Raw genomic sequence first — 17,974 nt, forward strand, 5'->3', positions numbered from 1 at the left:
TACACTGACAAAAGGCAAAGGAGGAAAAACCCAACACCCAACCCCAACCAACCAATTTTCCCCTGCAGCCGTTGCAACCGTGTCTGCCTGTCCCGCATCGGACTTGTCAGCCACAAACGAGCCTGCAGCAGACGTGGACTTTTACCCCCTCCATAAATCTTTGTCCGCGAAGCCAAGTCAAAGAAGAAAGACATTGTAGATAAAATGTCATATTGGAAGAGGAAATGAACTAGTAGATGGGTGTGAAGAAGTGGACAACTTTGTATTATGTTCTTTAACTGACTGTTGTTGGAACTGCAGACATCCAGTCAAGTGGAGAATGCCCCCTGATACTTTTTGTATATTGTAGATAAAGGAGTAGGAAGTGAATCTTTATGGAAATCATGGATGCTGAATATCTGAAATAAAACAGAAAATACTGGAAATATTCTGCAGGTTCTGACAGCACCTATTGTAAGAGAAACAGTTAAAGTTTATCATTCCGAACGCAGGGCTCAGGCCCAAATTGTTAATTGTCTTTTGCTTCCTATGGAGGCTGCATGGCCTGCTGAATCCTTCCAGCATTCTTGTGTATTGGACTGGACCCCAGAATCTGCAGATTTTCTCCTTTAACTTCAATTGATGACCTTTTATTGCCCTCAATGTTCATTTGATTTCTTTTTCAATGCATTTTTTGTATATTTTGTATTTCTTAAATTAAGCCTTTAACCTACTCTTGTGCCACACTATCTTTAGCAGTTAATTTTTGTGGCTTGAGAGTACAGTTGAAGACCACTGCTAAAGACAGGGAAGCCTGATGAGGTGGTAATTAGCTAGGTTGGATTATGTCCCTTTTTGACACAACACTGGATAATTTTTGGGATAGCTGTTGCTGTACTCAAACAGATTGGTTAGAGGTTTAACTATTTTGGAGTACATGTCCAGCCTCTCAGTATTGATGATTTTGAATCCATTGTCTCCAGTTCACTCTGTGGTTACTGATAACCCACGAGATGTATTAGATTGACTTCTGCAATGGTTGGGATTTTGTGAGGAGATTGACCTCGGTTATTTACTTGGCACTTCTGGCTGAAGATATTTTTATTTTCCCTCATGCCTTTTGCACTTGCTTTCTTCAGCAATTGAGTACCAAGATATTCATACAGCTGTCTTCCTTCCATTAATAGCATAAATTAATGTGACAAGACCATTTTAACTCATCTGTTAGTTCTGAGATCACATTTTTTTCTTAATTACAAGTTGTAATGGATTGAAGATATGTTTATTTAAAAATACCTTGATTAGGCTACAATGCACACTTTTCAAAATTGTTTAAATACATTCTGATGAGGCTTTTTGACAGAATATTGAGCAGAATATATTAATTTCTTGCCTTTGTGACAAATTTCATCTATTGGGTGCTGAACTACTGCATTAAGTTTCCATTTCTGAGTCTTGTATATTGGGAAATTTGACCAAGAGTTGGATTCAGTTGCTCGTCCCAAAGCAGTGTCAGTGCTGGATGGTGGGGATTGATCAAGGTGCAGTGGAGTTGCTGTTGAAGAATGGTGGTAGGTGAAGTCCATCACATAAAACATCATTCAGATTTCAGTCTAGTGGGAAAGGCCATGTCTTCAGTGCTGAATTTGGTTCTTGGGAAGGAGGTATTAGCCTTGGAAAGGCAAATTTACCAGAACTATGTATTGAACTCTAAATTATTGAGAAATTACACAAGCTATTGTAGTCTTCCCTGGATAAGAAAAGGTATGGAGTAGTTTTATTTTCTTAAAATATGTTTTCAAAATATTGATGGAAACTCAAGTAGGGAGAAGAATCACTTTTCTCTGAAAGGGAAATCCAGCTGTCAGGAATGAACCAAAAAAAGTTAAATATGCTTTTTAGGAGTGAAGTTGAAATGGATAAAACCTGTACTTACTCAGACAGCAATTCATGCTGATTATTAATTTTAAATTTTGAGATTTTTTTTGACCAATGGTTTGAATGATCTGAGGATTAAATGGATGGATGGAGATGGGTCACAATTCTGCTTTGTCAGGCTTCAGTGACTCAAAGATGATTGTCTTCCTATGTTTCAAATACTCGATGTCTTTGAAGTTAATAGTTGGTATGACCTGATGCATGTTTTGATAGCAACCAACATTGTCATTTTTTCCTCCATTCTGGATGGAACCCCTTTTAATTAGCTGCAATTTTATACAAGAGGGCAATAACCATCATATAGATGCCTCAAATAGGTGGAGTCATTTCCTTCCAGGCACAATGCTTTTCAGAGTTTCTCAACAAGCAGCATTTGGAATAGAGCTTTTTTTTTATTAAGAAACCTCAAATAATAATAAAATAATAAAAGAAAAAAAGAGGACCCCCCTCCCCCAAAAGCACTGATTAGGTCAGCGCTAACTCCCTTAATTTCGAGAAGTGGCTCTCGCCACTAGCGGCATGAGGCCTCGGAAGAGGAAAGCAGAAAAAAAGAATCCGCCTCCCCCTCGACAGAATATCAAAATTTAATTTCAATCAGTCAATCAAGTATGATAAGCTTCTTCAAGGTCTCTATTGACTTGATCATCATCTATTTCAACCTGAACTTCAGTCAGCTGTCTTCCTGCTGGAATCCCTCCCTTTGATTTTTCTTGATCCCCTTCCATTTGCTGAGATAAATAACGTCTTCCATTCTGTTTATTCTTCTTCTTTGGCTTGGCTTCGTGGTCGAAGATTTATGGAGGGGTATGTCCACGTTTGCTGCAGGCTCGTTGGTGACTGACAAGTCTGATGCGGGACAGGCAGGCACGGTCGCAGCGGTTGCAAGGGAAAATTGGTTGGTTGGGGTTGGGTGTTGGGTTTTTCCTCCTTTGTCTTTTGTCAGTGAGGTTGGGTCTGCGGTCTTCTTCAAAGGAGGTTGCTGCCCGCCGAACTGTGAGGCGCCAAGATGCACGGTTTGAGGCGATATCAGCCCACTGGCAGTGGTCAATGTGGCAGGCACCAAGAGATTTCTTCTTTAAGCAGTCCTTGTACTCTTCTTTGGTGCACCTCTGTCTCGGTGGCCAGTGGAGAGCTCGCCGTAGAACACGATCTTGGGAAGGCGACGGTCCTCCATTCTGGAGACGTGACCCACCCAGCGCAGTTGGGTCTTCAGCAGCATGGATTCGATGCTTGCAGACTCTGCCAGCTCGAGTACTTCGATGTTGGTGATGAAGTAATTCCAATGAATGTTGAGGATGGAGGGGAGACAGCGCTGATTGGAAGCGTAGAGGACCCATGATTCGGAGCTGAACAGGAGCATGGGTATGACAATGGCTCTGTACACGCTGATCTTTGTGTGTTTCTTCAGGTGGTTGTTTTTCCAGATTCTTTTGTATAGTCTTCCAAACGCACTATTTGCCTTTATTGGGCAGTGAAATGGCAAATTGCAAAGCTTCGGATTCATTAGCAAAAGAAAATTGTGCTTGAAGTTGTACATAAAATACTTTAGGAACTGCTGGGTATCGAAAAGCAAATCTATATCCCTTCTTCCACAAAACTGACTTTGCTGGGTTAAATTCTTTTCTTCTTTTAACAATTTTATTACTCAAATCTGGATCATTAAGGGGCTTTGTTGTTCCCTGGCTTTTTGAACTGCCATTTTCAAAATTATTTCTCTATCTTGATAACGTAAACATTTAATCAAAATAGAAGTGTGGCGGTTGACCCGGATACGGTTTTTTTCCTTAGAGCTCTATGTCTTCTATCAAGTTCCAAACCATTTGGAAAATTCTCCAATCCCTAAATTTCAGACAGTCAATTTTGAAAAAAAACCCTCCAAGTCCTCAGGCAAAACAACAACTTTTGTTATTTCTTCTTCTCTGATTTTCCAATATATCACCTTGCAATAAATCCTTCTTCTGAATTTTCCACGCCATAAAAGAATCTTCTATCTTATTAAGCGTATCTTTACATTCTTCTATCTCCACATTGACATTCCAGAAATTCTTCTTCACATTTTTGAATTTTAATTTTTATTACACTTTGCCGTATCTGTCTGCATTAGTCATTTCTTCTCTAATAGCTCCCAGTTGAGTCGTAAAATCTGCTTTCATTTCTGCAAAATTTGCATCCCTTTTTTCACTGATTGAATCAATTTTTTTTCAAAAATTTTATCAAAAATCTGTGGATCAAGAGGTTGTGGGGTAACATAATATGCACCCATTTTACCTTGAATATATTGATCTCCTTCTTCTCATTCCTCTCCCTCTGATTGTGCCACAAGACTTTCCTCTTCCACTCCTACCTCCTTCTCCTGTAGATGTAGCCAGTGGTTGAAATTATATTCAGGCTCTCTGATTTTGTTTGACCTGCTACCGCAGTTAAAGTTGGGTCTGCAGGCTTCGACTTGATCACTTCCACTGTGCCCATGTGTGAAGTCCCGTACATGCACGTTGATTCTCCAGTCAGCACCATCTTCTCCAGTTCCCCAAGAAGGTGGCACTGGAGTTGGATCCTTACCCGAGGAGGCTTGGTAGATCGAGGCTGGAGAGTTCTAGATTTTTTTGCAGCCATCTTTTCAGACCTCTAGAAGAGTTTTAAAATTATTCAATATTTTTAAAAATCTTGTAAAAGTTGGGTATTAATTAATTCTGCCAGGAGAGTGTTTTCCACGTCTTCTCCCTACACCATCACATCATACCCCCCCCGGAATAGCGCTAAGTTGAGGGATGGCAGAGGTAGAGAATGAGGACAGACTTCAAATGGTCATGGGTAATGAACAGTCAGTGTGGGCACACGACGCTGTTGAATCTGTTTCAAACAATCAAAGGAGCATAAAAATATTATCTCTCTATTGTCTTCAGCTAATTGTTTTAATTTTCCTTCCCTACCAGCTATAAAGTTATTGTCAATGAAAGAAAATAATTAAGTGCATGATACAAGTCTTTCCATTTTCATTCAAAGGAATTTTTAAAAAAACCATCATGGTCATGCTGAAAAGCATGCTGATGTTCCTTGAATGCATCATAGGTCACAAGCAATAATGATTATAAATTGTTGCTCATGGCATTTCTGTTAGCCAAGAAACTATCTGAATGCTTCCTCTTCCAATGGTGTCATAATACTTCCTGCATACATCCGAGAGCCGGATACATTATGTTTCATTTTCCTTCTGAAAGATTGAATGATACAAGATGTGTTCAAGACTGTTGAATCTGTGCTCTGATGGAGTGCCAGGAGTGCAGTGTCAACACGAAGACTGACAGTGTGTTTTGACTTTTGGTAGGTTCTAAATTGTACCTCTTTCCATATTGCAGGCAACAAGATTGATTTAGCAGAGAAGCGAGAAGTGACCAGAGAAAGGGGTGAAGAATTTTCAGAATCTCAAAATATGCATTACCTGGAGACATCGGCAAAAGAGTCGGACAATGTTGAAAAACTATTTCTTGACCTTGCACGTCAGTTGATTGGTGAAGCAAAGCAGCACACACTGGTCAATAATGTAGCATCTCCTTTGCCAGGGGAAGGCAGAACCATCAGCTACTTGAACTGCTGCAACTTTAATTAGATGTGAACACTAGTCATTAATTTGAGCTGATGTTTTGCAAGGGTATTTTGTTGGTGAAGGAAATTCCTGCATTTCTTACCTATTGACCAAAGCTTGAGGTAATGTCTGGGCTTCAGCATGGCAAACTGATAGAACTTTTTTTAAGAAGCAGATAAATTTGAAAAGATTTCATGATCCAGGTAGCCCAGGTAACAGTAACAATGCAAGATCTGAACATTAAAAAAAAATCTTCATAACTTTGCTGTGCTTTGAAGTAGCTCTGCCAAATGCTTACTTGATGCACAGAATTTGCCATTTTGCTGCTGCTTCAACAATGAAGGCTTGTATTAAAAGCGAATTAGAAGGAGTAATTTGAAGTATAGAAGGTAAAATATTTGGATTTGTTTTTAACTATTAGTGACTTCTTGATTCCATGCTTCACACAATATATTGGTGCTAGACTGTGTTTTATTCAGTTATCATTTATTAAAGACTTGTAGTTCGTATAAATGGAAATGACCAGTTTGGAATAATCCCTGCATGTTCTCATTAAGCTCTTTTATATTGCCACCCTGCAAATGTATGCTTTTCATTTTTGTGGTTAGCTTTTATCTCATTTTGCAGATATTATTGTTTGAGCCAATTATGGTATCATTAAGCAGTAGCCATGATCCTACTTTAGTTTAAATTATGACAATTAGATCTGACCATAAATGTTGATTTTATTGGAAGGGGACAATGGGAGATTTCATCTACAGTTTGTGGGGAAATCATAAATTTATTAAGTATATTAACTCATGCGATTGCTCAGTGTCTTACAAAATATTCCCTTTATCTGAATTTAGTTTGAAACTATTGGCAGACATCTCTGAAGATGACAGCTCATGCTGGGACACATCTTTTACTGAAACAATGTTCTTCCTGAGGGAACTGTTAAGCATGCATGAGTGTGGCTATCAACACACTGAATTCTTTCATTATATGGTGTCATTACAACTTCTGTGCAAAATTTTAATCCATTATTACTGTTGATGATACTGATTGAGAGAGGGAATTTGGATCCTATTTTCTATTTCCATTTCAAGCCAGAGGACATGGTGGTTAGTAGTGTCTTTGTACATTGAACACTAAGCATTAGGCCTAAAACCTGTGTTCTATCTGTTAATGCTGAATGATAATTACACTTTAAACCCTTTTAACACATGGAATATAAAGAAACTTTGGAGAAAATATTAACTGCCACATTTTTTTCCTACAGAGAATTCTGAAGTCATCTTGTTAATTAACTTCCGTATTTTCATTTATTGCTTTCTTCTAATGAATTTACTAATTGCTGGAAAAACATGAAATGAACTATACATTTTTATTCTCATAACAGGAGTTCAAATAAAAACGAAACATCTTTGAGAATTATAGCAATTTCTGAGTATGTTATATCATAATTAACCATCTTTTATCTGCTCCTGGTTTAGGACACATTTTCAAATAAAATGTTTATTTGCTATTTCTATTATCCTTCTTGTCCTATTCTGTGGTAACCACCTTGTGACATCCCAACAAGTCCCTGTGTGTAGTCCATATATGATTTCCAGTATGTTGTTTGATACATGACATAATCCAGGTTTTACGTTCCTGAAATTTCATTGTATTATTCTGCGACAATGCTCATTTTTTTCACTAGTTAATAGAGTGCTATATTGTAATAGAGCTGGTTTTTTTATGAAAAGCATAAATTATTTTCTTGTGTTCTTTTCCTTTGAGTGCATACATGCTTTTTACAAACTCTCATACTTTTCTAAGGTATTGGCCATTTAGTGGTAGTCTTAACTTTAGTCTTATTTTGTAGAATAAATTGAAATAATGAGAACATTGCAAAATTAAAATGAAACTCTAATCACTGTGCATCATTTATTGCCAATATAATGAAAATACTAACAACATCAACAGTTGGTCCCAATCACTGGAGCTATAAAGGCGTTGTGCTCAGAACCAGATCATTTTTGCATTGCGTAAAAATGAAAAATATTTGCGCAACAAAGTCTGTTTCCAAATGAAAGGCATTTGTCCACGAAAGAGTTCATGCAAAAAAAATCCATAAAAACTAGTGTGAATATTTAACATAATTTGCAGAATTGCTTTACTATTTAATTTTTATGATTGATAACTCTCAATGGTGCTTTTAAAGTTCTCAGTGACATTATTTTCTGAGAGAAAATCTCAAATCACAAAAATCTTTAAATGTCTTGTTTAGGATGAAATAAAATACCTAATTTAATTGAAGGCTGTGAATAAAATACCTAATTTAATTGAAGGCTGTGAATAAAATACCTAATTTAATTGAAGGCTGTGAATAAAGGAGATTTGGAATTGAGAGAAGAAATTTCAGCCTTGAAACACTGGTAAACTTCCACAAATAATGGTTTGGGCAACATTCAATTGAATCCATGATTGAAATTATGAAAGGAGAGTAAAATGGGTTGAGCTGGATAGCTTTATAGTATGCAAAATCCCCTAAAATATCACTAAAATGTACTTTATAAAGTATTTTCATAACAATTTTTAAGAAAAATTGTTTATTTCCATATCAATATAGCCAAAGATTGAGTTAAAAAAGCAGATCTCTGAACTTTGGCACCATTGCTTGATGGACTGAAAGTGAGATTGAACATCAGAATCAGTTCTAGAGTATTTATAAATGTTAGACCACGTAATCTAATATTTTAAATGAAAGGAAAATATCAGCATTGCAACATTTCTTTTCCCGTTGGGAGGTCTTCAGTGGCACATTTTAGGATTAACAGGGGAGATTTTGTTTTGAAGTAGTTTTGCATTCGCTCCCACTAAAACTTCTTGCATTTTTACCCTACAAAACCTCCATTGTACACAAACCTATTTGTAAATTCTGCATCCAGGAAACTTCCTTGCCACATGGTAGAAGTGTGGTATCTCTTGTGTACTAAAACTATTGTTAATTTAAAAATGCAGTATTAATCTTTTACTTTCGTATCAGTTCATTTGAAAGAACCATCTGGTACTGAAGATGTAGATTTGAAATTCAAGATTTAAAAAAAAATCTGCGTCCCAAGATGACCTCATTGTTTTAGATTAGTGTGTCCAAAGGACATTGTGGGATAAACTTGTTATGGTCTACAAGTACATTGCTTCTTTGCAATTATTACTGTAACTCCTGAAAGAATTATTTTAAAATATCCACAAATATAAAATGCAATGGTGACTTAATCAAACAATAACATTTGCTAATATCCTCAACACTAATGTGTGTAAACTTTTCAGAGCCTTTCCTTTTATTACAGCATATTCTAGTCTTTTTCCTTTAACCATCTCAGACCCCTGATTATTAATCTGTAATTTGGATGTAGTTAGCATTGCTGTTATTGGTTTCATTGCATATTGAGTTGCAAGAATCATACAAACCAATATTTAGAGGTGTATGTTGATGTAGAATATTTTTTAATAAATTGTTTTCTTACAAGAGAGGAAGCCAGCATTTATTCTATAAGATGTAAAACATTTTGAGGACCAAAGAAAGGACAGCTTTCAGATTTTTCATCTCTCCCCTGCCAAAACTTTAATTCATATCCTTCTACAACCTTCATTATTTCAGGTCGACTTGGGAAACTTTGGAAAGCAGCAAAAGCGGATTGTGGTATTATGTTTATTTTCTTAATTTCCTTCCTTTCAACTTGAAGCTTTGTGCTTGTGTTATATTTCATGGCTTATGAAATTATTTCTCCGTCCTCATTACACTTGGAATTGGGTGTTTAAATGATAAAGCTGTTTTATATAAATAAAGGTTTTGTTTGACTTCTGCAATCTTTTTTGATGCAAGTAGAGATGTTTATTGGACAGGTAGCAATATCATTGCCTAGGTTTAATATCAATGAACAAGTAACTATAAAACTTATTTACTGGACAAATGAAATTAATTATTTGAGATATACAAACTGGCTAAGTACTGTGCTGTTAATGGAGCTGAACGGATTTTACTTCTCTAAATAACTTTTTTTCCTTTGCACGTTAATAGTGTTATTGGGGGGGGGGGGGAGAAACTTTTCATTGGATTTCTGTTTTACTGTCTACTGTCTCTCAAACATGATAAATGCTGAGACTAATTTTCAAATTATGCTGTCTGCAGGCATTTACAAGAAACTATGAAACCAGCTTGACAAATGAATTTCAAAGGAACAATCTGTTCAAACTCGTTCAATTTAAGAAATATTTTTCTTCAAGTTTGCCATTCAGTGAGTGAACATGAAACTGTCAAACCGGAAACAATATAGCATTTTAACAATTTACACGTAAATGAGGAAAAATATGTTCCTTTCCTGAACCTTTCCCTCATAATTACCGTATATTTCGGCATACAAGTCAACTGGCGGATGTCAACCCCCTTTTTTCAGCCTCACTTTATGATTTTATAATATAGCGAGCATATATATCAACTCCTAAAAATTGCATTGACTGAGCTGTTAGGCATTGACTGGTGTATAGGTTGACCCCCCCCCCCCCCCACAAAAATTCCGATGACTGAGCTGTTGGCTGAAGGTGGTTGTTATCATGGAGGCTCCAGCAAAATGACGAAAATATGAAGCACGTTTTAAGTTAAAAGTGATAGAAATGTCCAAGAAAACCAACTGAGCAGCTGCAAGAAAATTTGAGGTATATGAGAAGTGGGTATGAGATTAGAGAAAGAAAAAAGACACTCTAAGAAAAATACCAAAAAGGCAATGTTTGCTGAGAAGGGGAATCAGTCATTGGCCAGAGTTGGAAAATCACGTTGCAGCATGGGTATGTAAACGGAGGCAAGGTTGCTACATAGTCACGCAAAATAAAATAAGACCGTTTGCACTGAAGTGGGCCAAGTCGCACTGAGAACGCAGTAAAGATTTTGAAACTACTGTAGGCTGGTGCAACCATTTCATGAACAGGAAAAATCTGGTATTATGACAAAAAATGAAAATTGCTCAGAAACTACCAAAAGATCTTGTTCATAAAGTTGTAAGTTTTCACCAGTTTGCATTGGCAAATACTGAAAACATGGTCGAAACCTCCATGAATTTTGACAAGAAAGGCAATAGAACAGTGGAATGGAAAGGTGTGAAAACCAGAAGTACAGGCCACGAAAGGACCAAGTTTACCGTAGTGTTATTGTGTATAGCTGACAGAATGAAGTTAAGGCCCATGGTAATCTTCAAATGCAAAATTAAACCTAAAATTCCCAGCAGATATTTTTGTACATTTTCATGAAAATGGTGTAAAGCTATGAATAGACAATGTGTGGAACAGACAGCCAGGTGGTTTATGCAAGGAATGGAGTTTGCTGGTCTGGGTTATGTTTCATAGTCACTTAACTGAAGACTAAAAGTAGATTAGTGCTACATAATACTTGCAAGGCCATTATCCCAGGTGGTTTGGCGTCTCTATTACAACCTCTCGATGTCTGCTTGAACAAGCCATTCAAAGACCATGTGCAATGGAATACATGGATGACGAGTGCAGAAAAGTCATTTACAAAAGGTGGGGCAATGCTTGCTGCATCACTTGATGTGCTGTATGACCTTGTACTCAAAGCATGGGACAAAGTGAAAGAAGAAACTGTAATAAAATCATGTAAAAAGTGTGGTATCTCTTGTGTAATTGATGGTAGGGAAGATGATTTATTATGGGACACTGACAACGGAACTGAAGCCGCCTCATCAGATACAGACTGGGACCCGAATGATGACTGTTCAGTGAGTGTATGGATGTGCTTACCGCCATCTTTTGCCTCAGACAGTAATAGTGATTTTGAAGGATTCTAAAAAATTTTTTTCAATAAAATTTTCAATGAAAATTTGTAGTTGGGCTTTTTGTTCTTCAAGGGGCGAGTTATATGCTGAATCAGTTTTCAAGGGTTGACTTGAATGCCAAATCGGTATCCAGTGGGTTTTTTTTAAGTCAAATTTAAGGTCTCAAAACTATAGCGTAAAAGTCGACCCCCATTTTTGAAGGTTTAAAGACTTAATTTGTCTGCCGAAATATACGGTTAATCAACAATAGCACAATTACACCCACTACGACTGATGGCGTCATCCTGCTGATGCCACATAGCATGAAGTGAGCAAAGCCACTTTTAAGAGATGGTATGTAGTTGAACATCTTGATGGAAATGCAATGTGTCAGTAAAATGTATGGCTGATGAATTTCCTATTGATATTAGGGAAACTTCAGAAATTATAAATTTTGTACAGTTTATCACTTTTTAGATAAATGAGATATTTACTTGGCCGAACAATGACAGTAGAAGTTTTCTATTCATGATTTTGGCTCTAACATTCTTAACGTGGCACTAAAGCTAATACAGAACTGGTAGCATTTTAACTACAATACTGACATGTTCATACAGGCCTGTGTATTAGTACATTTGAGATTGGTTTGTAAGAACCTTCAAACTGTGAATATGTATAATCTAAGAAATACATGTTTTTCACGTGAATTTGATGGTGCTGTAATTTGGAATGAAGAATGTTAGTAATTAAAAATAGTTTGCTATAACTAATTTGAATAGAATGTATACCTTGTGTTAAAATGAATGAAATGAATGCATTTTGCCACACTGGTTCCTGACTCATTATTTACAATTTATTTTTCAATTGCATCTATAATTGAAGTAAGAAAGCAAAATATTTATATACTTAATTTAAAGAAACAGTGTTTGATACTTTTCCAAAGATTTATACATGTTCTTTTCTATTTACTTTTTGACATATTTTAATGGGTATTTGTTTCAAGTACTGGCCACATCTGGGTTAAATAGTTGAGAGAGCTGCTATGTCTTATAATATAGTAATGAGGGAGAGGGGAGAAAACTGCACCACTATATTGATTACTGTGCTTGTGGTTGTTTGATTTTAAATTTTTTAAAATGTTAAAACATGTGTATTGGGAATGAAATCCAGAGGATTTTTGAAAATTGTTACCATATTGCAATGCCACTTTAACTTTTCTCTCCCCTCTTACAAGGTATTATTCCCTTGATGTGACATCGTGCAGATATGTAAGTGATCTTGTATCACAAAGGTCCTTGCCTGTGCTGTGAATCTTGATCAGCCATTCTCAATGGGCCCATGGAGCCCCCCTGTGGACCACAGCATATTTAAGTGGGGGCCACAGACTGAAATCATAAAATATTTTTGATTATTGTCAGTAAGAGAGAAATATGAAAGAAACCAACTCAACTTGACTGCTTCACAGAGAAGTGCACCCTTGAACGTTGAGCAGAGTCCACAGGGGGCTATAGCCAAAAATAGTTGAGAATGGCTAACCTAGATCCATCCCTGGGAACACCACAACCATAATTGAGCACTTCTCTCGGGCATCACAAAGTGTGGATCAGGATCCGGAACCTTGGGACAAGACCCTTGTTAATATAGTTGATTAAACTGTCTGCCTTGATGGAAAACAGACACACTGTGGATACACCTCATCAGAGACCACACTATAATTGACAGAGGAGATCATCAATTTTTAATATATTTACAATTGCTGTCAAAATTACTACAATGGTCAATTCTTACTCCTGAAAGGAAACTTCCACAGAGTGATTAGAGTGAAAACTAGAAACATTTGGTCACAATTGGCAGCTTTATAGAGATAACTGCAAGACTGTTACAGTTGTATATCATACATAATAACCAATAACTGTCTCTTTTTAAAATAAAAACAATTCTAAGACCATTTTTTAAAAACTGGCATTTATTGATTCTGACAGACATTTATAAAATCTCATCCATTTTACCAGTGGAAATTGGGCATTTAGAATTACCATTATAAAAATCAAGATATATGAATGGTCTTTATTTGTAAAGTTTTGTTCCCCCCTCCCCGTCTTGAAACATGAAAAATTGCTTCCACCACTTTTTGAGCATTGCATTCTGAACCCCTATTGTTTGCTCCATGAAAGCTCCCCCACCCCCCCATTTCCTTTGATTTCAATCTAAATCAAGTCTGATGCATGTCAAACTATTTCCTCCCCCAGTGTCCATGAAAGCATCAATATAGTCTTTAAAACTGCAAAATAGAACCAATAAATCTCAAAAGCATCAGTGAATATGAAATCGATGCCGATCCATTTTGAGAGAAAACAATCAACCGAAAGATCAGATGCAAGTTTTAAAGAGGGATTTTTTTTTAGAAAAATGTAAATTATTTAAAATGTTTACATAAATGTTTATCAGAAACATTTAAAAAGTTCAAAGGCTCTTGAAATAAGTGAGCTTTGAAAAGCCAGGATTTGGTGCTTGAGAACTAGTTACTGCTTGGTGTCCTTGCTTCTTTTGGGATGGCTACTGCACTGAGACGTTGAAAATGTTTGCACCAGGGGTGCAAGTATGGCTGCTGAGGAAGAGTGGCAAACCACATTTAGCCCACTAAGTTTAGAGAGGTGTAAAATATCTCAGGGGCACGCAAGACGTAGGAGCAGAATTAGGACATTTGAAACTGATTTTTTTTCCTCTTAATCCCATTCTCCTCCCCATAACCTTTGACATTCTTACTCAGCAGAAACCTGTCAACCTCCACTTTAAATATACCCAATCACAGCCTGTACAGCCAAATGTGGCAATGAATTTCACACTGCCATCTGAGAATATAAGAAAAATAAGCAATGGTGAATAGGACGAGCTTAGCTGGGATAGGTAAGTTGTTCGGAAAGGCTTGTTTCTATCCCTTAAAACATTGATTTTATTATCTGAAAGATGGAATGAAAGGAAAATGATGGGTCATTGGTTTGAGTCATTCTAAAATTGGTTTGGCTTAAGACATTGTCCTCAGGAATTCTAATATTCTCGGATTGACATGGTTATCCTCCAGCAATCAGACATCTTGCTCTTGGTATGACTTAAGCTTGTGACCAGTTTAGCTGATCATTTTTAACATCAATTTTAAAAGACTCAAAGAGAAATATTATGGTAAAACAATTTAGCAAGGGCAGATTTTTTGCATAACTATGACTGATGTCAACTTTGATAGCTAGAACATTGCTTCAAATTAATGAGAGTCTTAGCAAAATAATGCATTAAATAGCAATGAATCAATGGCAACTTGTCTGCAAGGGACTTACTGAGCAAGTGACATGTTTCTAGCAAGTTCTAATCTGTCTTGGAAGTAACCCAATCAAGTGTGATTTCTGCTTCAGTTAGCTGTCCCATGATGCTTGCTGTCTGTATTTGTGTGGATGTCAGTGGGAACTGTCATTTCTTTCCTGTCTTGTGTACTTTCAATTTAGGGCAGAGGTGAAATTAAGAATGGAAGAACACAGACACTCTTGAAGGATGGCAGAAGCAGAAATTTCCCAAGTGACAAATAGTAACACCAGTATTGAAGGATAATGAGAAATTCAGACTATACATGTTTTCAATAGGAATCAGGAAGGAATGAGTTCTCACATTATCAATTCATCCTTCGGAGATTCTCACTGATCTAAAATTAGACAAAATTGAAATATTTGATAGAGTAAAATAATTAACCTTGGATTTTTAAACATCATATCCCAAGAATATGCTCTGATCTGTAAATTAAGTATAACTTGCATCAATCATGCCGGAGTGTGGTAACCTGCCTAATTGACTATTGTTCACTTGTATCAACAGTGATGAAGTGATTTGAGAGGCTGGTGTTGAAGCATATCAGCTCCTGTCTGAGTGGTGACATAGATACATTCCAGTTCGCCTATTGTCGTAGCAGGTGGATGCCATCTCACTTGCTCTACACAAAGCCTGGACAACAAAGATCCATGCATCAGGATGCTCCTTTATCGACTACAGTTCGCCATTTAACACTATTATCCCATCAAAACTGCTCAGCAAACTCCAAGACCTGGGAGATAACACCCCACTGTAATTGGATCATGGATTACCTCAACTCCAGACCACAATCAGTGAAGATTAGCAAGAACATCTCCTCCACAATCTCCATCACTACTGGAGCACCACAGGGGTGCTCCATGTTCATTTTACTTTACATCTACAATAGCACCATCTATAAATTTGCCGATGATACCACGGTAGTGGGTTGTATTTAAAAAAAAAGGGGTTGAGTTAGCATGCAGGATGGAGATTGAACATTTGGCTAAATGGTACTACTACAACAAGAACCTTGTCACCAAAACTAAGTTGTTGACCAGGAAAGGAAAGCCTGTGATCATTGGGGGAAATCAGAGATGGAGAAGGTGAGCAAATTTAAATTCTTGGTTGGGGGGGGGGGGGCACCATCTCGGAGGACCTTTCCTGGACCCATCACACCAATGACATCTTTGCATGTCAGCACCTCTACTTCCTTGGGAGTTTGTGGAGGTTTGGTAGGACACCAGAAACCCTGGCAAAAATTTCTAGAGGTGTGGTGGAAAGTGCTGACCAGGTGAAATGGGGATGCCAATACTCCAGAGTGTAAAGCCCTCCAAAAGATAGGAGACACAACCCAGGACAACACAGGCAAAACCCTCCCCACTATTTTTTTTGAATATTTAAGTTTTTCCACACGTAATTAGTAAATCATTATGCAATACAATGGGTGTTTAAATTGAGGAGAGTTTCATTCATTACATGATGGTTATATTCCCCCCCGCCCCCGTTCCCAATCCTCACCCCCCCTATCCTTATCAAAAGAATATATATATTGCAAAGGATTATATGTAGTAAAAGATAGAAGTAATAAAAAGAACGAAATAGTATGGTACCTTGGATCGCCTGGAGCATTGGATTCCAACACATTGGAATTAAACAGATTTTGTATAGTCATTTATTACTGATATATTACTGATGTAAATTTCTTAGTGTTTCCTCTCCTATAATAAGTTTCCACCTGCATCTCTGAACCTAACTTTTCCCTTAAGAATGCTCAGTTGGAAATAACAAAATATAGTATTATTAGGGTGTGTTTAATGCTCTCTGAATGGCCCCACTTCTTGGTAACCTCCATTCAGAATTTATGTTATAAATGATTTATCCTCTTGGTATTCTTTGTTTCTTTTTTAAATTTATTTTTACCAGGGTCCTTGGTAAAGGGAGGGAGTTGGGGTAGGGTTGAGTGGAGGGTTTATATACACATGGAATTTTTATAATTTTCAAATTTTATGTGTAATTCATATTGTGGTTTAAATTTAATAAATAAAATATTTTTTTAAAGTATTATTAGGTATTCCATATTTGTCCCTCAATTGTTCAAAACAATCTTCAATACTTAATGCTCTTATTAGACCAAGTGATTAAAAATAAATTCTTTTGAAAAAGGTACAAGTTGGTTTTGAATCAAATGCAATGTAGGCGATATACTGCCTTTTGTTCCAATTTCATCATTTATCTTATTTCAATTAGTAATCAAATGTTTCAACAATGGTGTCTCTTTAAAATAATTTTGAATCCCATTTGTATACGAATTCCTCTGCTAACCTCCCTCTTATTTTATCTAGTTCTATTTTAACCCAAGCTGGGTTTTCTACTTACAAGAAAATTGAAAAATATGGAATGTTTCACAAATTTACCCTCTCCACTATTGAGTGCATCTACGTGTCGGCGAGCAGCAACGATCATCTAAGACCCCCACCACCCAGCGCACACTCTGTTCTGCTGCTGCCATCAGGAAAGGTAGAGGTGCCACAAGACTCGCACCACCAGGTTCAGGAACAGCTACTCCCCCTCCACCATCTGACAAACTCACTTAAGGATACGTGCACTTTATTGAGCTTATTTTCTTTTTTAGTCTTGGATTTGCACAATTTGTTTATATTCATTATCTGTTTACGGTTCTTTGTTACAGGTTTACGCTGTGTAGTTTTTTGATTTGCACTACCAATTAATGGTAATTCTGCCTGGCTTCCATGAAAAGGAATCTCAGAGTTGTATGTGATGTCATGTATGTACTCTCATAATAAAACTAAACCAAGTTCTACCCTTGGCTATAATAACAAAATTTGGCCATATTGCTCTTGTATTTGAACATCCCAAGATGCTCCAAAGGAATTTTATCACTGATCAACATCAGGAGATATTAAAATAGGCAATCCAAAGCTTGGTCAGAGATTTTGAGGAACATCTTAAAATTAGAGGTTTAGGTGTCAACTCCAGAGCTCTGAGACAACACAATAGGACAACCATCATCAGTTAGCATTGAAAATAAAGGAAGGGCAATAGCCAAGAATGGTGCACATCAGTGTTCATGGAGAGTTATGAGGCAGAAGATTGAAAGATAAAGCATTTGAAAGAATTGCTGGACTGGGATTCAATACATGTCAGAGATCACAGGACCAATTAAGATTTTAACAACTGCAAGTGCTCAAATTCTGAAATAAAAGAAAATGCTAGAAATAATCAGCATGTCAGGCAACATCTGTGGAAGGAGAAACAGAGTTGGCACTTCAGATTGAAGACCATTCATCAGAGCTGTTCTGCCAAATGGTCTTCAGTCTGAAATGTT

At 36.8% G+C, this 17,974-nt stretch overlaps 1 long non-coding RNA gene across 1 annotated transcript; it reads left to right on the forward strand.

The window, feature by feature from the left end:
- The first annotated feature begins 2,916 nt into the window (after positions 1–2,916).
- Positions 2,917–12,117, forward strand: LOC138739262 (uncharacterized). The gene is made up of 2 exons (XR_011342134.1): positions 2,917–3,279; positions 5,274–12,117. It is a non-coding gene; the product is annotated as an uncharacterized lncRNA (long non-coding RNA).
- Positions 12,118–17,974: the final 5,857 nt, after the last annotated feature.

The sequence above is a fragment of the Narcine bancroftii genome, chromosome 7 (genome assembly GCF_036971445.1).
Source record: "Narcine bancroftii isolate sNarBan1 chromosome 7, sNarBan1.hap1, whole genome shotgun sequence".
NCBI lineage: Eukaryota > Metazoa > Chordata > Chondrichthyes > Torpediniformes > Narcinidae > Narcine > Narcine bancroftii.